The sequence below is a fragment of the Rhinopithecus bieti genome, unplaced genomic scaffold, assembly GCF_001698545.2.
Source record: "Rhinopithecus bieti isolate Rb0 unplaced genomic scaffold, ASM169854v2 scaffold_6949, whole genome shotgun sequence".
Taxonomy (NCBI): Eukaryota; Metazoa; Chordata; class Mammalia; order Primates; family Cercopithecidae; genus Rhinopithecus; species Rhinopithecus bieti.
The window spans coordinates 31,757-53,212 of record NW_016805252.1 but is presented as its reverse complement, the minus strand read 5'-3'; positions in this window follow the sequence as shown (position 1 = coordinate 53,212).

Sequence of the window (21,456 nt, the reverse complement as noted above, 5' to 3'; positions counted from 1 at the left end):
AAAAAAAAAAAAAAAAAAAAAAAGAAAACAAAAACAAAACAGACTGCCAACATCCTCCAAGTCTGATGACAAGCACGCTCTGCAAATGCATGACCAAGATCAGCACCATCTTGCATGTGGCTTTTCCCAAACGGTCACACTCTAAAGGGAAGCACTTTGTTTTTTCTCAGACAACAAACAGAAAGTGCTTCCTCTAGAGGGCCACAGCATGGGATCTTCTCACTCCAGCACTCTGGGTTCCTTGTTGGAATTTTCCTTGACCAGGTTAAAACAGACACAAAATAAAGATGCATTTATTGGCCCTGCTTGCATATTTTCTGGAACCCAGAACATAAACCCCTAAAAGGACCATCTCCAGTTCTTTGCTTCAAAGGCTCAGCAGGTTAGCTTTGTTCATCAAGGGGCAATGCTCCTGAGTTTTTTCCCCAAAGAGAAAAAGGAATACCTACTACTCATACCTTACATTTAACCAAGAGAATTGGGCTGATTTTGAATATATATTGTCACACATGCACTTTCCAGGATAGACCACAGTCTAGGCTGACTGTAGAGGACCACTTGAGATTAGTGGTGGTGGCTTGCGCCCAGCTCTTTGGGAGGCCAAGGCTGGTGGATCACCTGAGGTCAGGAGTTTGAGACCAGCCTGACCAACATGGTGAAACCCCGTATCTACTAAAAACAAAAAAAATTAGCTGGGAGAGGCGGTAGGCACCTGTAATCCCAGCTACCTGGGAGGCTGCAGTAGGACAATCGCTTGAACCCAGGAGGCGGAGGCTGAAGTGAACCTAGATTGCACCACTGCACTCCAGCCTGGACCTCAAGAGTGAAACTCCATCTCAACAACAACAACAAAATAATAATAACTGGTAGGACACGATGGCAGGCATCTGTGTTCCCAACTATTCAGCAGGCTGAGGTGGGAGAATCGCTGGAACCTGGGAGACGGAGTTTCCGGTCAACAGAGATCCTGCTACTGCACTCCAGCCTGGACAACAGAGTGAGAATGCATCTCAAAAAAATCAAAAAATAAAAAGAGCACCACTGGAGCCCAAGAGATCTCGGTTGGAGGTGCCACCCACTCCCACCTGGGCAACCGAAAGCCTGTCTTGGAAAAAAACAAACAAACAGAACCCCGGGATCATGCAAGTCTGATGATAAACACACTCTGCAATGTACCACCAAGGTCAGCATCATCTTCACTGTTGCTTTTCTCAAACAGTAATACTCTAAAGGGCTGCACGATCTTTTCTTAGAACACAGACAGTGCTGCCATTTAGAGTGTCACTGCATGAGATCTTCTTGCTCCAGTACTCTGGGTTTTTTCTTTTTTTTTTTCGAGACGGAGTCTTGCTCTGTTGCCGAGGCTGGAGTTCAATGGCACAATCTCGGCACACTGCAAGCTCCGCTTCCTGGGTTCAAGTCATTCTCACGCCTCAGCCTCCCGAGTAGCTGGGACTACAGGTGCCCGCCACCATGCCCGGCTAATTTTTTGTATTTTTAAATAGAGACGGGTTTTCACTGTGTTAGCCAGCATGGTCTCCATCTCCTGACCTCGTGATCCGCCCGCCTCGAACTCTCAAAGTGCTGGGATTACAGGCTTGAGTCACAGCGCCTGGCATTTTTTTTTTTTTTTTTTTTGAGATGGAGTCTCACTCTGTCACCCAGGCTGGAGTGCAGTGGCACGATCTTGGCTCACTGCAACCTCCGCCTCCCGGGTTTAAGCAATTCTCCTGCCTCAGCCTCCCAAGTAGCTGAGATTACAGGTGCCCACCACCACACTGGGGTAATTTTTTGTTGTTGCTGTATTTTTAGTAGAGACAGATTTCCACCATGTTGGTCAGACTGGTCTCAAACTCCTGACCTGAGATAATCTACTCGCATCAGCCTCCCAAAGTGCTGGGATTACAGGCATGAGCCACCACGCCCGGCTTTATTTTGTATTTTTATTCATTTGTTCATTTTTTGAGACAGAATTTCACTGTGTCACCCAGGCTGACCATCTGAATCCAAGAGATATATTGGACATGTCACCGCACTGCAGCATGGGTAGCACAGAGCCTTAGAATAAATAAGCAAAACCAGAACAGAACCCCACCATTGTTCAAGCGTGATAAGCATGCACTGCAAATGTATTACCAAGATCAGCACCAACTTCAACGTTGCTTTTCTCAAACCGTAACCCAGCAAAGAGAAGCACTTTCTTTTCGTTTAGACAACAGAAAGGGCTTCCCTTTGTAGAGTCACAGCATGATCTTCTGGCTCCAGCACTCTGGGTTTCTTGTGGAAATTTTCCTTGACCTGGTCAAAATGGACACAAAAATAAAGATGCGTTTATTGGTCCTGTTTGCACGTTTTCTGGAATCCAGAATATAAACCATCTCCACTTCCTTGCTTCAAACATTCAGCAGGTTAGCCTTATTCATCAAGGGGCAATCTTCCTGAGCTCTGCCTTCAAAGAGAAAAAGCAATGCCTAACTACATATACCTTATATTTTACAAAGAGAATTAGGCAGGATTTCTAGAGAACAGCAATGGATTTTGAGCCAAGTGTTCACTTGAGTTTCAGGACAGGGACACACAGTCCCAATGGGAGCATCTAAAATGGAATCTAAAATGTTGAAGAACAGACATTGTCTCACACACTAACATTCTCCAGGATAGACCACGTTATGCTGTAAAAGCTCCTCAATAACATTTTAACAGAGACACACAAGGACAGGTGGGGCACGGTGGCTCACACCTCTAACTACAGCACTTACGTAGGCCAAGGCTGGAGGATCACTTGAGCTCAGCAGTTAGACACCAGCCTGGGAAACATCATAAAACCTCATCTGTAAAAATACAAAAGTGAGCCAGGTGTGGTGGTGCATGCCTGTAGACACTAATTCAGGAGGCTGAGGTGGGAGGTGGAGGTTGCAGGAAGCCGAGATCACACCACTGCACGCCAGCATAGGTGACAGAGCCAGATCTTGTCTCAAAAACAAACAAAAAATGCACACACACAAACAACAAAATGCCCAAAGTGATATGAGTATTCTGTGTGTGGTATTTTGTGTGTGTATGATATTATATATGTAAGAACATATGAAGGCCAGCTGTGGTGCTTCATGTCTGCAATCCCAGTACTTTGGAAAGCCAAAGTGGGCGGATCACCTGAACTCGGGAGTTCGAGACCAGCCTGACCAACATGGAGAAATCCCGTCTCTACTGAAAATACAACAAATTAGCTAGCCCTGGTGGTGTATGCCTATAATCCCAGCTACTCAGGAGGCTGAGGTAGGAGAATGGCTTTAACCCAGGAGGTGGACATCGCGGGCAGCCGAGATCACACCACTGCACTTCAGCCTGTGCAACAACAGCAAAACTCAGTCTCAATAAAAGAAAAAAAGAAAAAAAGAAACTTCCGTATATTGTATGCCCACAGGAAGAATGCTCCCTACACGTAAGTGCTTGCTTTGGCGGCACGCATAAAAAAATTGGAAGGATAAAGATTTAGCCTGGCCCCTGTGCAAAGGTTTCACCCAAATTCATGATGATCTCATATTTATCTATTTATTTTTACTTTTTAATGTTTATTTTAATGTTTATTTAATATCGTTTTATTTATTTAGAGACGGAGTTTTGCTCTTGTTGTCCGGGCTGGAATACAATGGCACAATCTCGGCTCACCACAACCTCCACCCCCCGGGGTTCAAGTGATTCTCCTGCCTCTGCCTCCCCAGTAGCTGCGATTACAGGCACGTGCCACCGTGTCCGGCTAATTTAGTGGAGACGGGGTTTCTCCATGTTGGTTAGGCTGGTCTTGAACTCCTGACCTCAGGTGATCCACCCACCTCAGCCTCCCAAAGTGCTGGGATTACAGGCGTGAGCCACCGCGCCCAGCCTGAGGTCCCTTTTAACTCTATCTGACCCCAAGTGAGGTTCTATCAATCAGCGCCAGTATCATTTTCATGGAGTAAAAGGTGTTGATGGCTCGGCGCAGTGGCTCACACCTGTATTTCTAGCACTTTGGGAGGCTGAGGCGGGCGGATCACTTGAGGTCAGGGATTTGAGACTAACCTGGCAAACATGATGAAACCCATTTTCTACTACAAAAAAAAAATACAAAAGTAGCAGCGTGTGGTGGCGGCACATATAATTCCAGCTACTTGGGAGGCTGAGGCAGGAAAATTGCTTGAACCCGAGAGGCAAAGTTTGACGTGAACCGAGATCCTGCCACTGCTCTCCAGCCTAAGCGACAGCGAGACTACGTCTCAAAAATAAATAAATAAGAAATATGAAAATTATAGCCAGGCATGGTGTCAGGCACCTGTAATCCCAGCTACTCAGGAAGTTGAGCCAGGGGAATCACTTGAACCTGGGAGGCAGAGATCGCAGTGAGCCAAGATCGCGCCACTGTGCTCCAGCGTGGGTCACAGAGCAAGAAGACTCTGTCCCCAAAAAGAGGACCAAAAAAGAGACCTAGGTTGGAAGGGCCACGACACTCCAGCCTGGGCAACAGAGATCCTGTCTTAAAACAGACCCCCACCATTGTCGAAGCCTGATGATAAGCAGGCTCTGCAAAGTTATTACCAAGATCAGCATCAACTTCAGCACTGCTTTTCTCAAATGGTAACACTCTGAAGGGAAGTGCGTTCTTTTCCTTCAGACAACAGAAAGTGCTTCCCTTTGGAGAGTCACAGCGTGAGATCTTCTTGCTCCAGCACTCTCGCTTTTTGGTTGGCAGTTTTGTGGACCAGGCTAAACTGGATACAAAATAAAGATGCATGCATTGGCCCTGTTTGCATTTTTTCTGGAATCCAGAACATAAACCCCTAAAAGGACCATCTCCAGTTCCTTGCTTCAAAGAATCAGCAGGTTAGCCTTGTTTAACATAGGACAATCCTCCTGAGTTTTGTATCTGCTAAGAAAAAGCAATGCCTATTACACATAGCTTGTATTTAACCAGGAGAATTGGGCAATATTTCTACAGAATAGATTATGAGCCAAGTGTTCCCTGGAGTTCCAGTACAGAGACACATAGTCCCAATGGGAACACCCAAAATGGAGTCTACAATGTTGAAGAATATGCATTGTCACACACACAAACATCCTCCAGGATAGACCACAGGCTTGGTCATACAAACTCAATAAAATCTGAACAGAAATACAGAAGTATGGGGGGCGCGGGCTGGCTCACACCTCTCATCCCAGCACATTAGGGAGCCAAGATGGGAGGATCACATGAGCTCAGGAGTTTGAGACCAGCCCCAGCAACATGGTGTAATCCCCTGTGTATGAAAAACACAAAAGTTAGCCAGGTGTGCTGGTGCATGTCTGTAGACACTAATTCACCAGGTTTAGGTGGGAGGTGGAGGTTGCAGTGAGCTGAGATCGCACCACTACACTCCATCCTGGGCGATAGAGCCAGACCTTGTCTCAAAAATAACCAATAGGCCCGGCTCAGCGGCTGATGCCTGTAATCCCAGCACTTTGGGAGGCCGGGCAGATCATGAGGTCAGGAGACCGAGACCATCCTGGCTAACATGGCAAAACCCCATCTCTACTAAAAATACAAAAAAAAAAAAAAAAAAAAATTAGCCGGGCATGGTGGCCGGCGCCTGTGGTCCCAGCTACTCGGGAGGCTGAGGCAAGAGAATGGCGTGAACCTGTGAGGCGGAGTTACAGTGAGCCGATTGTTTTGAGACAGAGTCTCAAAACAAACAAACAAACAAAAACAACCAAAGAACCAAAGAAAAAAAAAAATACCCAAGGTGATGTCAGAGTATTCCCTGTATTTAGAACAGTATTTTGTCTATGATTATATATATATATTTCTGAGACCCTGTGTCAAAGAAAGTTCCATATATTGTATTCTCACAGGAAGAATAATTCCTACACGTAAGTGCTGGCTTTGGCAGGGCACATAAAAAAAATTGGAATGACAGAGACTACACTGGCTGCTACATAAATGTGACACCCAAATTCATGATGGTCCCATATCTACCTACTTGTTTTATTTATTTTATTTTATTTATATTATTTATTTATTTACTTATTTATTTTTGAGATGGAATCTTGCTCTGTGGCCCAGGCTGGAACGCAATGGCGTGATTTCAGCTCACTGAAATCTCCTCCTCCTGGGTTCAATCCTCCTGGATTCTCAGCCTCCAAGTAGCTGGAATCACAGACCTGTACCAGTGCGCCCAGCTAATTTTTGTATTTTTAGTAGGGACGAGGCTTTGCCATGTTGGCCCTGTTGGTCTTGAACTCTCGACCTCAGGTGATCCTCCTGTCTCGGCCTCCCAAAGTGCTGGGATTACAGGCGTGCACCACCGTGCCCGGCCTATTTTTTCTTTCTTGAGACTGAGTCTCACTCTGTTGCCCAGGCTGGAGTGCAGTGGCGCAATCTTAGCTCACTGGAAGCTCAGCCTCCTGGTATCAAGCAATTCTCCTGCCTCAGCCTCCCGAGTAGCTGGGACTACAGGTGTGCACAACCACGCCTAGCTGATTTTTCTACTGAAACAGATGGAATTTCACCATGTTGGCCAGGCTGGTCTCGAACAACTGACCTCAGGTGACCCTCCTGTCTCAGCCTCACAAAGTGCAGGAATTACAGACAACAGCCACCATATGCAGACTAGTCCCATATTTAACATTAGGAAAAATAAACCAGCAAACAAAGATATCCACACTTAACCAGCAAATCATTTGTTGTTCAAGTACATCTCAAATACACTGTTTATGTAAAATACAAGTTTAACTGGGGGCCAGGTGTGAACCAAAGAACTGTCCTTACTTTCCTCTTGCCTGCGCATGGGTTAATATTCACATGTAGTCCCATCTACCAAGGACTGGGGAGGGGCAGAGGCAGGAGGATCCAAGCCCACTTTAGCCTGGATGGCACAGTGAGACCCCCATCTCATTGCATAGATGACCTGGTCATGCACCCAAGATTTCAGCTTCGTTTCCCCAATGAAAACTCAAACTCATGCACTCCACCTCCGTACTCTTGCTAAGCAGTGCACATCCCATCTGCAAGGGACACTGAGGTCCCTTCAACTCCACCTGACCCCATGTGAGGTTCTAGCCCAGTGCCAGATAATTTCCATAAAGTAAAAGGTGTTGATGGCCACGCACCGTGGCTCACACCTGTATTCTCAGCACTTTGGGAGGTCGAGGCCAGCGGCTCACTTGAGGTCAGGGGTTTGAGACCAGCCTGGCCAACATGGTAAAACCCCATGTTTACTAAAAAAAAAAAAAAAAAAAAAAAAAAAAGGCTGGGCACGGTGGCTCAAGCCTATAATCCCAGCACTTTGGGAGGCCGAGACGGGCGGATCACAAGGTCAGGAGATCGAGACCATCCTGGCTAACATGGTGAAACCCCGTGTCTACTAAAAAAAAATACAAAAAAACTAGCCGGGCGTGGTGGCGGGAGGCTGAGGCAGGAGAATGGCGTAAACCCGGGAGGCGGAGCTTGCAGCGAGCTGAGATCCGGCCACTGCACTCCAGCCTGGGCGACAGAGCGAGACTCCGTCTCAAAAAAAAAAAAAAAAATTCAAAAAGTAGTTGGGTGTAGTGGCAGGTGCCTGTAATTCCAGCTACTCAGGAGATTGAGGCAGGTGAATTGCTTGAACCTGAGATGCAGAGGTTGGAGTCAGCCAGGATCACGCCACTGCCCTCCAGGCTGGGTGACAGTGAGACTCCATCTCAAAAATAAATAAATGAATGAATAAAAAAGAAAAATACAAATATTAGCCGAGTGTGATGTCAGGCGCCTGTAATCCTAGCTACTCAGGAAGCTGAGGCGGTAGAATCGCTTGAACCCAGGAGGTGGAGGTTGCAGTGAGCCAAGATTGCACCACTGTACTCCAGCCTGGGTCACAGAGCAAGACTGTGTCCCATAAAAGGACCATCTGAGCCCAAGAGACCTATGTTAAAAGTGCCTTTGTAGTCTCTCCTGGGCAACAGAGACCTTGTCTTAGAAACAAACAAATAAAAAACAAAAAAGGAAAACAAAACAGAAACAGACTGCCACCATCATCCAAGCCTGATGACAAGCACGCTCTGCAAATGCATGACCAAGATCAGCACCATCCTGAACGCTGCTTTTCCCAAACGGTCACACTCTAAAAGGAAGCACTTTGTTTTCTCTCAGACAACAAACAGAAAGTGCTTCCCTTTGGAGGGTCACAGCATGGGATTGCGCTCCAGCACTCTGGGTTTTTTGTTGAAATCTTCCTTGACCAGGTTAAAATGAACACAACAATAAAGATGCATGTATTGGCCCTGTTTGCCTGTTTTCTGGAATCCAGAACATAAACCCCTAAAAGGACCATCTCCAGTTTCTTCCTTCAAAGGCTCAGCAGGTTAGCCTTGTTCATCAAGGACAACCCTCCTGAGTTTTGTCTCCAAAGAGAAAACGCAACACCGACTATGCATACCTTATCTTTAACCAAGAGAATTGGACTGAATTTCTAGAGAACAGCAATGGATTTTTGAGTCAAGTGTTCACTGGATTTCCAGACCAGGGACACACAGTCCCGATGGGAACATCCAAAATGGAATCTACAATGTTGAAGAATATACATTGTTGCACACATGAACATCCTCCAGGATAGATCACAGGCTAGGCTGACTTAAGAGGACCACTTGAGATTAGAGGTGGTGGCTCACGCCTGTCATCCCACTATTTTGGGAGGCCAAGGCTAGTGGATCACCTGAAAGCAGGAGTTCAAGACCAGCCTGGCCAACATGGTAAAGCCCGGTCTCTACTAAAAACATAAAAAATTAGCTGGGTAGGGCAGTAGGCGCCTGTAATCCCAGCTACCTGGGAGGCTGAGGCAGGAGAATCACTGGAACCTGGGAGGCAGAGGTTGCAGTGAGCCTAGATCGTGCCAGTGCTCTCCAGGATGGGCAACAAGAGTGTAGGACATGATGGCAGGCTCCTGAACTCCCAAGGATTCGGCAGGCTGATATGGGAGAATCACTGGAACCTGGGAGGTAGAGTTTCTGGTGAGCAGAGATCCTGCTACCACTGCACTCCCAACCAAACGAGAGTGCGTCTCAAAAAATCAAAAAATAAAAAGACCACTTGAGTCCAAGAGATCCTGGTTGGAGGTGCCACCCACTCCTGCCTGGGCAACAGAAAGCCTGTCTTGGAAAAATTTCAAATCAAACCCCACCAGCACCCAAGTCTGATGATAAACATGCTCTGCAAAAGTATTACCGAGATCAGCATCGACTCCACCGTTGCTTTTCTCAAACAGTAACACTCTAAAAGGATGCACGATCTTTTCTTGTAGACCACAGACAGTGCTTCCATCTAGAGGGTCACTGCGTGAGTTCTTCTTTTATTTTGACACGGAGTCTCACTCTGTCGCCCAGGCTGGATGCAGTGGTGCGATCTCGGCTCACAGCAACTTCTACCTCCTGGGTTCAAGCGATTCTCCCGTGCTGAGTAGCTGGGATTAGAGGCACCCACCACCACACCTGTAATTCCTATGCGTCAGTGCTTGCTTTGGCAGGGCACATAAAAAAAAATTGGAATGACAAGAGATTAACATGGCCCCTGCACAAAGGTGACAACCAAATTTATCTATTTAATTTTTCTATTTTTATTTTGTTTTTATTATTATTTTTTTTTGAGACGGAGTCTCACTCTGTTACCCAGGCTGGAGTTCAGTAGCACGATCTCAGTTCACCGAAAGCTCAGCCTCCCAGCTTCAAGAGATTCTCCTGCCTCAGCCTCCTGAGTAGCTGGGATTAAAGGTGTGAACCACCACCATTCTGAGCTAATTTTTGTATTTTTAGTAGAGATGGGGTTTCTCCATGATGGCCAGGCTGGTCTCGAACAACTGACCTCAGGTGATCCACCTGCCTTGGCCTCCCAAAATGATGGAATTACAGGCGTGAGAGTTGCCGTACCTAGCCTTTTCCTATATTGAAAATTAGGGGGGAAAAAAGATGCCCACACCTAAATAGCACATCATTTGTTGTTCAAGTACATCTCAAATACATTGTTTATCTAAAATACAAATGTAACTGGGGGTGGGGCGTGACCCAAAGAATAGTCCTTACTTTCCTCTTTTTGTGCATGGATTAATAAAATTCACATGTAGTCCCTGCTACTAAGGACTGGGGAGGGGCAGAGGCAGGAGGATCTAAGCCCACTTTAGCCTGGGCAGCATAGTGAGACCCCCCCTCATTGCATAGATGACCTGGTCAGGCACCCAAGAGTTCAGTTTCATTTCCCCAGTGAAAACTGAAACCCCATGCACTCCACCTCTGTGCTCCTGCTAAGCAATGCACATCCTATCTGCAGGGACATCGGGGTCCCCTTCAACTCCACCTGACCCCACGTGAGATTCTGTAAACAAGTGCCAAAATAATTTCCATGGAGTAAAAGGTGTTGATGGCCAGGTGCGGTGGCTCATGCCTGTATTCTCAGTACTTTGGGAGGCAGAGACCGGTGGATCCCCTGTCAGGAGCTGAGACCAGCCTGGACAACATGGTGAAACCCCGTCTCTGCTGAAAATATAAAAATTAGGCCAGGTGTGGTGGCTCATACCTGTAATCCCAGCACTTTGGGAGGCAGAGGCAGGTGGCTCCCTTGAGGTCAGGGGTTTGAGACCAGTCTAGCCAACATGGTGAAATTCCATCTCTACTAAAAAAAAAAATACAAAAAGCAGCCAGATGCGGTACTGGGCTCCCGTAATTCCAGCTACTCAGGAGGCTGAGGCAGAAGAATTGCTTGAACCCGGGAGGCGGAGGTTGCAGTGATCACATCACTGCACTTCAGCCTGGGTGATAGAAAGAGACTCCGCCCCCTAAAAAAAGCCATTTGAATCCAGGAGACCTACGTTGGATGTGGCACTGCAGTCCAGCCTGGGCAACAGAGACCCTGTCTTAGAATAAAAAAGCAAAACCGAAACAGACCCCCTTAATCATCCAAGTCTGATGATAAGCATGCTCTGCAAATCTGTTACCAAGATCAGCATCAACTTCAACGTTGCTTTTCTCAAACCGTAACACTCCAAAGGGAAGCGCCTTCTTTTCTTTTAGACAATAGAAAGAAAGTGCTTCCCTTTGTAGGGTCACAGCATGAAATCTTCTCGCTCCAGCATTCTGGGTTTTTTGTTGGAATTGTCCTCGCCCAGGTTAAAATGGACACAAAAATAAAGATGTATTTATTTGCCCTGTTTGCAAGTTTTCTGGAATCCAGAACATAAACCCCTATATAAAGACCATCTCCAGTTCCTTGCTTCAAAGAATAAGGAGGTTAGCCTTACCCCTAATCTCAGCACTTTGGGAGGCCGAGGGGGGCGGATGACCTTAGTTCAGGAGTTCAAGACCAGCCTGCCCAACATGGTGAAACCCTGTCTCTACTAAAAATACAAAAAAATTAGCTGAGCGTGGTGGTGTGTGTCTGAAAATCCCAGTTACCCTGGAGGCAGGGAAGGAGAATCACTGGAACCCGGGAGACAGACGCTGCAGTAAGCTGAGATTGCACCACTGCACTGCAGCCTGGGCGACAGAGCAAGACTATCTCAAAAAAATAAAAATAAATAAAAATAAAAAATATTTAGTGTCAGGGACAAGGAGATTCAATTAAAAAGACACAAATAAATAGAAAAAATAAGAAAATTATATTAATATTGACATCCATTGGGGATTACAGAATAGACTGGATAGATGTGGAGGCCTACATTTTTTTGTTGTTGTTTTGTTTTTTTGTTTTGAGATGGAGTCTCGCTCTGTCGCCCAGGCTGGAATGCACCTGCGCAATCTTGGCTCACCGCAAGCTCTGCCTCCTGGGTTGAAGCGATTCTGTTGCCTCAGCCTCCTGAGTAGCTGGGATTACAAGCACGCACCACCACGCCCACCTAATTTTTGTATTTTTAGTAGAGATGGGGTTTCACCATGTTGGTCAGGCTGGTCTCGAACTTCTGACCTCATGATCAGCCTGCCTCGGCCTCGCAAAGTGCTGGGATTAAAGGTGTCAGCCACCACCACGCCCAGCCCTTACTCTCCTCATGAAGGAAACATGGTTTGGATTAATTAAATTAAACTGATGAGAGGTCTGTGTTTGACGTGACCAACCCAAATGGAGCCTCTGGAACCAGGTGCCGTGTAATCTGTGTCTTTAAAGAGATGGGATCATGCTATGTGGCCCAGGCTGGAGTGCAGTGGTTATTCAAAGGTGTGATCAGTGCATGGTATAGCCTGGAAATCAAAGAAAGGACCCTTCCACCCTAGCCTTTGCAGTAACTGGGACTCTGTGTGCCCCAGGATGCCTGGCCGTGTCACCTCTCTTTGAAATGGGTCATCAGGAAAAGGTGGCTCACACATTGAGAATCACTTAAGTGCAGTTGAGACCATCCTGGGCCAAAGAGACCCCATCTCTACCAAAAATTAAAACCTGAGCCCAGTCTGGTGGCACGCTCCATGAGATCGGGAGTTCGAGACCAGCCTGACCAACATGGAGAAACCCCGTCTCTACTAAAAATACAAAATTAGCCGGGCGTGGTGGCACACGCCTGTAATCCCAGCTACTAGGGAGACCAAGGCAGGAGAATCACTTGAACCCAGGAGGTGGAGGTTGCGGTGAGCCGAGATTGCACCATTGCACTTCAGCCTGGGCAACAAGAGCAAAACTCCGTCTCAAATAAAATAAAATAAATCGAAACAAAATAAAATAAAATAATAGAGCAAAACTTGGCCCCAAGAGATCTAGGTTGGAGTGCCACCCCTCTCCAGCCTGGGCAACAGAGACTGGTCTTGGAAAAAAACAAAACCAAAACAGAACCCCGCCATCGTCCAAGCCTGATAAGCATGCTCTGCAAATGCATGACCAAGATCAGCATCAACTTCAACGTTGCTTTTCTCAAACCGTAACTCTCTAAAGAGAAGCGCTTTGTTTTCTTTCAGACAACAGAAAGCGCTTCCCTCCAGAGAGTCACAGCATGAGATCTTCTCGCTCCAGCACTCAGGGATTTTTGTTGAAATTTTCCTTGACCAGGTTAAGATGGACACAAAAATAAACATGCATTCATTATCCCTGTTTGCCTATGTTCTGGAATCCAGCACATAAACCCCTAAAAGGACCATCTCCAGGCTCAGCAGGTTAGCCTTCCTCATCAACGGGAATCCTCCTGAGTTTTGTCTCCAAGGAGAAAAAGCGATGCCCACTATACATACCTTATCTTTAACCCAGAGAATTGAGCTGGATTTCTAGAGAACAGCAATGGATTTTGAGTCATATGGTCACTTGAGTTCTAGCACAGGGACACACAGTCATGATGGGAGCATCCAAAATGGAATCTAAATTTGCCGAGCATGGTGGTACCCACCTGTAATCCTAGCTACTCAGGAGGCTGAGGCAGGAGAATTGCTTGAACCCGGGAGGCAGAGGTTGCAGTGAGATGAGTTCATGCTACTGCACTCCAGCCTGGGCGACAGAGCGAGACTCTGTCTCAGAAAAAAAAAAAAAAGAATATACATTGTTGTACACACAAACATTCTCCAGGACAGAGCACTGCCTAGGCTGTGAAAGCTCCTCGATAACATTTGATACAGAAGTACAGGTGGGGTGCAGTGGCTCACACCTCTAATCCCAGCACTTTAGGAGTCGAAGGCGGGAAAATTACATGAGCTCAAGGGTTCAAAACTATAGTCCACCCAACATGGCAAAACCTCATCTGCAAAAATACAAAAGATAGCCAGGTCTAGTGGTTCATGCCTGTAGACACTAATTCAGGAGGCTGAGGTGGGCAGTAGAGGTTGCAGTGAGTTGAGGTCACAACAACTGCACTCCAGCCTGGGCCACAGAGCCAGATTGTGTCTCAAAAAAAAAATAAAACACAAACAAAAACAACTCCAAAGTGATATAAGTGTATTCTCTGTGTGTAGAAGACTATTTTGTGCGTATTAATTAGACACAGAAGATTATATGATGCCATGTATATATTTTGGAGACCCTGTCTCAAAAAAAACAAAGTTCCATATACTATATGCTCACATAAAGAGTAATTCCTACATATTAGTGCTTGCTTTGACAGCACACATGAAAAATGAATGGAGTGACAGAGATGACCACGGCCCCTGCACAGAGGTGATGCCCAAATTCATGACGGCTCCCATATTCAAAATTAGGTAAAAAGGCCAAGTGTAGTGGCTCATGCCTGTAATCCCAGCACTTCGGGAGGCCTACGTTGGCGAATCACCTGAGGTCAGAAGTTTGAGAACACAGCCTGGCCAACATAGAGAAACTGTCTCTAAAAAAAAATACAGAAGACAAAATAACTGGCGTGCAGATAGGCGTCTGCAATGCCAGCTACTTGGAAGGTTGATGTTGCAGTGAGCTGAGATCGCACCACTGCAGTCCAGCCTTGGAGACACAGTGAGATTCTGACTCCAAAAAAAAAAAGAGAATTGTTTGAACCCAGGAGGCAGAGATTGCAGCGGGCCGAGATCATACTACTGCACTCCAACCTGGGTGACAGGGCAAGAGTGTCTCAACAAGTCAAAGACAGAAACAAAGAACGGGACTTGCTTTCTTCTTGCCTGTGCATGGGCTCACTTAAGGAGACGAGGCTGGCCAACATGTGGAACCCCTGTCTCTACTGAAAAAATACAGAAATTAGCTGGATGTGCTGGTGGGCATCGATAATCCCAGCTACTTGGGAGGCTGAGGCAGGAGGATCACTTGAACCTGAGAGGAGGAGGTTGCCGTGAGCAGAGACTGTGCCACTGCACCTGGGCAAGAGTGAGACTCTATCTCAACAATAAATAAATAAATAAATACAGAAAATAGCCGGGCGTGGTGGCTCATGCCTGTCATCCCAGCTGCTTGGGAGGCTGGGTCAGGAGAATGGCTTGAACCTGGGAGGCAAAAGGTGCAGTGAGCAGTGTTCCTGCCAGTGTAGTCCAGCCTGGGTCACAGAGCGAGACTGTCCCAAAAAAAGAGGACCACTTGAGCCCAGGAGATCGAGGTTAAAAGTGCCACCACACTCCAGCCTGGGCAACAGAGACCTCGTCTTAGAAAAAAATCAAAACAGCTGGGCACTGTGGCTCACACCTGTAGTCCCAGGACTTTGGGAGGCCGAGGTGGGTGGATCACCTGAGGTCAGGAGTTCGAGGCCAGCCTGACCAACATTGAGAAACCCCACCTCTACTAAAAATACAAAATTAGCTGGGTGTGGAAGCAGATGCCTGTAATCGCAGCTACTCGGCAGGTTGAGGCAGAAGAATTGCTTGAGCCCGGTCGGTGGAGGTTGTGGTGAGCCATTGCATTCCGGCCTGGGCAACAAGAATGAAACTCCGTCTCAAAAAAAGAAAAAAGAAAAAAGAAAAAAAAACAAAAAACGAAAAACAGAAGCCCACCATCATCCGAGTATGATGATAAGCATGCTCTGCAAATGCATGACCAAGATCAGCATCAACTGCAACGTGGCTTTTCCCAAACGGTAACCCTCTAAAAGGAAGCACTTTCTTTTCTTTCAGACACAACAGAAAGCCTGCTAAATAACTAACAAATAAGAGAGAGAATACACAGGTCCTGATGTCTTCCTTGCTCTGGCAACCATGGATTTTGGTTCAACCACGAAACAGAAAGTGCTTCCCTCTAGAGGGTCACAGCCTGAGGTCTTCTTGCTCTGGCACCATGGATTTTTTGTTCAACAGAAAGTGCTTCCCTCTAGAGGGTCACAGCCTGAGATCTTCTTGCTCTGGCACCATGGATTTTTTGTTGGACTCTTCCTTGCCCAGGTTAAAATGGACACAAAAATAAAGATGCATTTATTTGCCCTGTTTGCATGTTTTCTGGAATCCAGAACATAAACCCCTAAAAGGACCATCTCCAATTCCTTCCTTCAAAGAATCAGCAGGTTAGCCTTGTTCATCAAGGGGCAATGCTCCCGAGTTTTGTTCCCAAAGAGGAAAAGCAATGCTGACTACACATACCTTATCTTTAACCAAGAGAACTGGGCTGGATTTCTGGAGAACAGCAAGGGATTTTGAGCCAAGTGTTCGCTTGAGTTCCAAGACAGGAGCACACAGTCCCCGTGGAGGCATCCAAAATGGAATCTAAGATGTGGAAGAATATACATTGTTGTAGGCACAAACATCCTGCAGGGTAGACCACAGGATACCCCCGTAAAAGCTCTTCAGTAAAATCTGAGCAGAAACACACAAGTACTGGTAGGGCACGATGGCTCACACCACTAATCCCAGCACTTTAGGAGGCCACGGCGGAAGGATCACCTGAGCTAAGGAGCTCAAGACCAACCTGGGGAACATGGTGAAACCACATCCGTAAAGAAAAAAAAAAAAAAAAAAAAAAAGCCAGGTGTGGTGGTACATGCCTGCACACAGCTATTCAGGAGGCGGTGGTGGGACCTGGAGATTGCAGTGAGCCGAGATCGCACCAGTGCACTCCAGCCTGGGCAACAGAGTGAGACTCTGTCTCTAAAATGAATAAAATAATAATAATAATATAAAAATTAGCCGGGTGTGGTGGTACATGCCTGTAATCCCAGCTGCTCGGGAGGCTGAGGCAGGAGAATCGCTTGAACTCAGGAGGAAGAGGTTGCAGTGAGTGAAGTTCCTGACACTGCACTCCAGCCAGGGCCATAGAGCAAGACTCTGTCCTAAAAAAGAGGGCCACGTGAACCCAAGAGATCTGGGTTGGAGGGGTCACCACACTCCAGCCTGGACAACAGACACCCTGTCTTAGAAAACAAAACAAAACAAAACCCACAAAACCCCAACATCCAAGTCTGATTATAAGCATGCCCTCTGAGATCAGTGTGAACATCAACATTGCTTTTCTCCAAGAGTAATCCTCTAAAAAGAAGCGCTTTCCCTTCTTTCAAGCAACAGAAAGTGCTTCCCTCTAGAGGGTTACAGCCTGAGCTCTTCTTGCTCCAGCACTGTGGGTTTTTGGTTGGAATTTTCCCTTCACCAGGTTAAAATGGACACAAAAATGAGGATGCATTTATTGGCCCTGTCTGCGTGATTTCTGGAATCCAGAACAGAAAACCCTAAAAGGACCATCTCCAGTTCTTGCTTCAAAGGCTCAGCAGGTTAGCCTTGCTCATCAAGGGACAATCCTCCTGAATTCTGTCTACAGAAAAAGCATTGCCTACTACACATACCTTACATTTCACCATGAGAATTAGGTTGGATGTCTAGAGAACAGCAATGGATTTTGAGCCAAGTGTTCACTTGAGTTCCAGGACAAGGGCACACAGTGCCAACAGGAACATCCAAAACGGAATCTACGATGTTGAAGAATATACATTGTTGGCCGGGCGCAGTGGTTCACGCCTGTAATCCCAGCACTTTGGGTGGCTCACTTGAGGTCAGGGGTTTGAGACCAGCCTGGCCAACATGGTGAAACCCATTCTCTACAAAAAAAAAAAAAAAAAATAGTAGCCGGGTGTGGTGACGGGTGCCTGTGAGTCCAGTTACTCAGGAGGCTGAGGCAGGAGACTTGCTTGAACCCAAGAGGCAAAGGTTTGAGTGAGCCAAGGGTCCTGCCACTGTCCTCCAGCCTGAGTGACAGTGAGACTCCATCTCAAAACAAATAAATACATGAATAAATAACACGCAAATATTAGCCAGGTGTGGTGTCAGGCACCTATAATCCCAGCTACTCAGGAATGTGAAGCAGAAGAACTGCTTGAAACTGGGAGGCGGAGGTTGCAGTGAGCCAAGATCGCATCACTACACTCCAGCCTGGGTCACAGAGCAAGACTGTCCGAAAAAAGAGGACCATTTGAGCCCAAGAGACCTAGGTTGGAAGTGCCGCCACGCTACAGCCTGGGCAACAGAGACCCTGTCTTAGAAAAACAACAATAACAACCAACAGGACCCCACCATCCTCCATGTCTGATGATAAGCACTCTCTGCAGAGTTATTACCAAGATCAGCATCAGCTTCAATGTTGCTTTTCTCAAACGGTAACACTCTAAAGGGAAGTGCGTTCTTTTCTTTCAGGCAACAGAAAGTTCTTCCCTTTGGAGAGTCACAGCATGAGATCTTCTTGCTCCTACACTCTGGGATTTTTGTTAAAATTTTCCCTGACCAGTTTAACTGGACACAAAAAATAAAGATGCATGTATTGGCCCTGTTTGCATGTTTTCTGGAATCCAGAACATAAACCCCTAAAACAACCAACTCCAGTTCCTTGTTTCAAAGGCTCAGCAGGTTAGCCTTGTTCATCAAGGGACAACCCTCCCGAATTTAGTCCCCAAAGACAAAAAGCAATGCCTACTACACATACCTTATCTTCAACCAAGAGAACTTGGCTGGATTTCTAGAGAACAGCAATGGATGGAGAGCCAAGTGTTCACTTGAGTGAACACAGGGACACACAGTCCTCATGCGAGCATCCAAAATAGAATCTAAGATGTTGAAGAGGCTGGGCACGGTGGCTCACGCCTGTAATGCCAGCACTTTGGGAGGCCGAGGCGGGTGGATCACCTGAGGTCAGGAATTCAAGACCAGCCCTGGCCAACACGGCAAAACTCTGTCTCTATTAAAAATACAAAACTTAGCTGGTTGTGCTGGTGGGTGTCTGTAATCCCAAGTCCTCAGGAAGCTGAGGCAGGAGAATCCTTTAACCCGGGAGGCGGAGGTTGCAGTGAGCCTGGGTGACAGGGCAAGACTCAAAAATAAAAAGAAAGAAAGAAAGAATTTGGGTGAATGGTAAGAAGAAGAGCTGCCACGCATCCCACCTGTTACCGGGGAGCCCCTTCTAGGGTTCTCAAGGTTTTTGTGGAAGTATCTGTGGTTTTGTCCCATGTCACGTTTATCACTTTCACTGAGACTCATCTTGTCTACAATAGTTTGTTTCTTATATCAGCCACAGCAAACATTTCACAGCTTACCAGGCAACTGGCATTTAGATGCGAGGTGTCGCCTGTTGAAATGGTACCTTGGAATCATTAGCTGAAGAAAATAGTATAAACAGGGCAGCTGCAGTCAAAGAACTCACGGGGGTTGGCCTTAGTGGGTGACGGCTGAATCAACTACACCATTCCTGCAGAGAAAGCAGGTCTATTCCGAGAAACCACGGGAAGTTGTTGGAGAGAAAAATGTTTGAGTGTCAAGGACAAGCAGATTAAACTAAAAAGACACAAACAGGAAAACAAGAAAATTGTTAATATGGACATCTATTTGAGATTACAAATTAAGACCGGATAGACTTGAAGGGTTACTTACTTTTTTTTTTTTTAAGTCGGAGTCTAGCTCAGTCGCCCAGGATGGAGGGCAGTGGCACAATCTCAGCTCACTGCAACCTCCGCTTCTCAGGTTCAAGCCGTTCTCCTGCCTCCAGAGCAGCTGGGATTACAGGTGCCCGCCACCATGCCTGGCTAATTTTTGTATTTTTAGTAGTGACGCGGTTTCACCATCTTGGCCAGGCTGGTCTTGAACTCCTGACCTAAGGTGATCCACCTGCCTCGGCCTCCCACAGTGCTGCAGTTACAGGCATGAGGCACCATGCCCCGGCTACTTACTCTCTCAATGAAGGAAATGATTTGGATCGATTACACTAAATTGTGGGAGGCCAGTTTCAAATCATGAACCCAGATAGAGCCTCCAGAACCAGGTACCATGTAATCTATGTTTTTAAAGAGATGGGGTCTTGCTATGCTGGCCCAGGCTGGAGTGCTGTGGCTATTCAAAGGTGTGATCTGTGCATGGTATAGCCTGGAAATCACACGACCCTCGGACCCCGGCATCTGCAGTGGCGTGAAGCCTGGCCATGTCAACTATCTTTGAAATGGGTCATCAGGACAAGGTGGCTCACACGTGTAGGATCGCATAAGCTGCAGAGATGAGATGATCCTGGGCAAAAGACACCCCAACTCTACCGAAAATTTAAAACTTAGCCAAGTGTGGTGGATGCCCCACGTAGTCCCAACTACTTGGGAGGCTGACTCAAGAGGGCCACTAGAGGGCGGGCGCGGTGGCTCAGGCCTGTAATCCCAGCACTTTGGGAGGCCAGGGAGGAGGATCACTTAAGGTCAAGAGTTGAGACCAGCCTGGCCAACATGGTGAAAGCCTTTCTTGTCTAAAAATACAAAAAGCAGGGCGTGGAGGTGGGTGCTCATAATCCTAGCTACTTGCGAGGTTGAGGTGGGAGAATGTCTGGAACCTGGGAGCCTATAGTTGCGGCAAGCGGAGATCCTGCCCCTGTACTCCAGCCTGGGTGACAGAGTGAGACTCTGTCTCCAAAAAATAATGAAATAAAATAAAAAGAAGACCACTTGAGCCCAAGAGATCTAGGTTGGAAGTGCCACTGCACTCCAGTCTGGGCAACACAGACCCTGTCTTAGGAAAAAACACAACAAAATCAGAAGCCCACCATCCTCCAAGTCTGATGGTAAGCATGCTCTGCAAATGTATTACCAAGATCAGCACCAACTTCAACGCTGCTTTACTCAAACTGTAATCCTCTAAAGGGGAGCGCTTTGCTTTCTTTCAGACAACGGAAAGTGCTTCCCTCTGGAGGGTCACAGCCTGACATACTCTTGCTCCCACACTGGTTTTTTGTTGTTGTTGTTGGAATTTTTTTGACCAGGTCAAAATGGACACAAAAATAAAGATGCAGTTATTGGCCCTGTTTGTGTATTTCCTGGAATCCAGAACGTAAACCCCTAAAAGGACCATCTCCAGTTCTTTGCTTCAAAGGCTCAGCAGGTTAGCCTTGTTCATCAAGGGATGATCCTCCTGAGTTTTGTCCCTAAAGAGAAAAAGCAATGCCTACTACATATACCTTACCTTTAACCAAGAGAATCGGGCTGGATATCTAGAGAACAGCAATGGATTTTGAGCCAAGTGTTCACTTGAGTTCCAGCCCAGGGACACACAGTCCCGATGACAGCATCCAAAATGGAATCTAAATTAGCTGGGCATGGTGGCGCACGCCTGTAATCCCAGCTACTCAGCAGCCTGAGGCAGGAGGACTGCTTGAACCCAGGAGGCAGAGGTTACAGTGAACCGAGATCATGCCATTGCACTCCAGTCTGGGTGACAGAGTGAGACTCTATCTCCGAAAAAAAAAAAAATATATATATATATATATACATTGTCATACACACATTCTCCAGGATAGACCACTGCCTAGGCTGTAAAAGCTCCTCAATAAAATTTGAAAAGAAATACACAGGTACAGGTGGGGTGCAGTGGCTCACACCTGTAATCCCAGCACTTTAGGAGTCGGAGGTGGGAGGATCACTTGAACTCAGGAGTTCAATACTAGCCTAGGTAACATGGTGAAACTTCATCTGTCCAAAAATACAAAGGTTACCACGTGCGGTGGTTCATGCCTGTAGAGACTAATTCAGGAGGCTGAGGTGGGAGGTAGAGGTTGCTATGAGCCGACGTCACGTCACAAGACTGCACTCCAGCCTAGGTAATAGAGCCAGATTTTGTCTCAAATTTTTTTTTTTTTTTTTTTTTTTTTTT